This window comes from Astatotilapia calliptera, chromosome 13, assembly GCF_964374335.1.
Source record: "Astatotilapia calliptera chromosome 13, fAstCal68.1, whole genome shotgun sequence".
NCBI lineage: Eukaryota > Metazoa > Chordata > Actinopteri > Cichliformes > Cichlidae > Astatotilapia > Astatotilapia calliptera.
In genome coordinates, this window is record NC_137434.1 from 24,177,552 (window position 1) to 24,180,721 (window position 3,170).

The window sequence follows — 3,170 nt, forward strand, 5'->3', positions numbered from 1 at the left end:
AAACTTACAGGTGTGAACAGCCTGATTGGATATGAGTCTGGTCTTTGACTAGGCCACTCCATTATTTATTTATTTATTTCTGAGCCATTCAGAGGTGGACTTGCTGGTGTATTTTCTTATCATTGTCCTGCTGCATAAGCCAAGTATGGTTGAGCTTCAAGGCATGAACTGATGATTGGACATTCTCCTTTAGGATTTTCAGGTAGAGAGCAGAATTCATGGTTCCATCAGTTACAGCAAGTCATCCAGGTCATAAAGCAGCAAAGCATTATACTATCACCACCATATTTGACTGTTGGTACGATATTCTTTTTGTGAAATGCTGTTAGTTTTACGTCAGATATAATGCAACTCCAAGTGTCTCATTTGTCCACAGAAAAACTTCCCAAAAATCTTGAGACTCATCAAGGTATCTTTTAGCAAATGTTAAATTAAGTCTTTTGTTTCTTTTGGTCAGCAGTGGTTTCACCTTTTAACTTTCTCATGGATACACTGACCTTAACTAAGGCAAGTAAGACCTACTGCTCTTTAGATGCTGTTTAGAATTCTTTAGTGACCTATTAGATGAGATGTGCTCTTGGAGTAATGTTGGTAAGCCAGCCACTCTTGGGAAAGTTCACCAATTCCAGCTTTTTGCCATTTATGGATAATGGCTCTTACTGCCATTTACTGGTGTCCCAAAACCTTAGATAGTAACCCTTTCCAGACTAATAGATGTTAATGACATGTTGTCCAGCTGTTTCATTAGATCGTAGCATGCTACATTGTTTTTTGAGATCTTTTAGCCTGTGGATAGTGAAACTGAAATCAGCTTCTCAAAAAAACATATGATGACTCAAAGTTAAATCATGTTTTAACAAAGGGTAAATTAGTTTTTCACACTTGGCCAGACAGGTTTGGATACGTTTTTCCTCTTAATATAATAAATCTTAATTTAAAAACTGATTTTTTTGTTTTGTTTGTTTTTTTGTTTGATCATGTAATTGTGACAAATATGCAAAAATAAAAAGTGTCAGAGAGCTTCTATAGGACTGGGCCACAATGACCGTATTGTGTCCACAAGCATAATTTTGGGTGCTCATAAAATTGGGCAAGGCTGACTTTTAGACTTTATATTATGAACTTTATTTCATCTGCAACTTAAACTTTGTCAAGAAATGTATTCAGGTGACTATGTGTGTATGAAGCCATTAAGAAATAAAAAAATTTCCCTTAATTTGGGTGTCTTTATGTTTCTTTTTAAGCAGGTTTACCTCCCTCTAAAAACTAGTAAGCTTAATTTGGGAGTAGTTTTTTTTTTTTTTTTCTGGATGGATAAAACATTATCTAATTATCAGAATGGAAATCAAGATGTGACTATATGTGCCAAAGAATCACTTTCCAATCTCTTCACTTTTATTCAGCTTGCACATGCAGTGGGTATGCTTACTTCACTCTGAGCATGGTCACAAAATCTCAGCTCTGTTTATATAGCTCTACAAGAATAGCCCAACCAATCACAAACAGAGACAGGTATTTTGAATCCCCCAATCAGCAGCCACATTAATGCTAGGGAGATGAGTCACAGTGAATAAATAAAAGTAGACAGCTGACTGGTGAGAAGTATCTGAATCACCAGGCAACAGTGTCTCATTGGTGGACATGACAACCAATGACAAGTGTGAATGTTTATGTTCCTGAGAAACACCATAGAAAAGAAGAAAATGAATGACTGTGTCATAGTTAATGAAAGTAGAGCAGTTTTAACTTTAGCTATTAACTAATAAGCTGTATACTGACTATTTTCAAGAGTCTTACAGTTGTTACAGTCTGAATACAGAAATGAAATATGATTTGTAATTTCATCCAGTGACAAAGGATTACTTTTGTACATTATAATAAAGCTGTCTTACCATTCCTGTTTATTGTAACGTTTTAAATGTTTTTCCTGTTTTCTTCACATTTCTTCTTACGTGTTCTGTCACCTTAACTGAATGTTAACTTAGAGAAAAAACTACTAGATGCAGTTCAAACTTCAAAATAGTCAATGCAAATCAAACAGTAGCTTTAGCTTTGTCAGACAACCACAATATCAACCAAAGTGTTTTCCATCAATGCTCGCACATTTTTGTAAGAGCAGCTTTCTGCACTCCCTTCATCCCCAACCAGTCATAGTGGATGGCTGCGTCTCACTTAGCCTGGTTCAGCTAAAGGTTTCTTCCGGTAAAAGGGAGTTTTTATCTTCCCACTGTCACTGTCAGTTTTGGCCGGCGGTCATAGGTTCTGTCCAATAATATGACGCGAGACTGGAGTAAAAGACATCCATGGATTGGTACTTTATTAAAGAAGGAGCATGATAACAGCACAAACACTAACTACAACTAAACAAAATGGCTTCCTTTTATACTCTACCTTTTCAGGTGAGCATCTGGAATAGCCCAAGTATGGGGGTTAACTAATCAAAATGGACACATAACCCTCCACACAAACAAACATACAATAACATTAAAGCACATCACAAACATATACATATTTCCAACACATACTATAAACAAACCAATAACATAAGCTTCACCCATTTCTATCTAAATTAAAACCCTCTTTATCCATACTCCCTAACCTGGCACACTGGTCTGCTCCAAGAGCTCTTAAACAGGTGATTGAGCCGCTTTCACTCTTTTGCTCCACATCCTGCAAGAAGCAACTAGGACAGGTGAGTACCTTTACAAGTTCTCATTTCACATACGTTTAGGTTATTGATAAATGATTAACTGCAAACAGCTCTAACTTTGGCTCTTCTCCGACACAGGTAGGATGGCCAGTCCCACTGTCTCTTTTCTGTTACAAGCTGTCAATTTAATTGTATATCAAATAACCTAATAAAAGACTCCAAAAGATCTAATGTGTTTCCTTTATTACCCTATTTTAAATTCCCAATCCAACAATTTATTATTAACCATACCGACCAGGTAATGGAACCCCTGGTCTCCATTACAGTCACCAACTACTTGCTCACAGAGAGTTGTGTGATTGTTGGGGTTTCTTTCTAACATTGTAGGATCTTTAACTTAGAATATAAAGTGCTGCAGGCTTTCCTCTCTCTCCCTGTGTGCCACTAGAGGAACACAGATTGAAAGTCCAAATAAATGTCCAATAAAAAAGAGTAGGTATATTGAAGTTTACCAATTGTT

At 36.5% G+C, this 3,170-nt stretch overlaps 1 long non-coding RNA gene across 1 annotated transcript; it reads left to right on the plus strand.

Annotated features, from left to right (window-relative positions):
• The first annotated feature begins 2,580 nt into the window (after positions 1–2,580).
• LOC145419746 (uncharacterized) lies at positions 2,581–2,876 on the plus strand. Its single transcript, XR_013901086.1, has 2 exons — positions 2,581–2,692; positions 2,789–2,876. It is a non-coding gene; the product is annotated as an uncharacterized LOC145419746 (long non-coding RNA).
• The last annotated feature ends 294 nt before the right edge of the window (positions 2,877–3,170 follow it).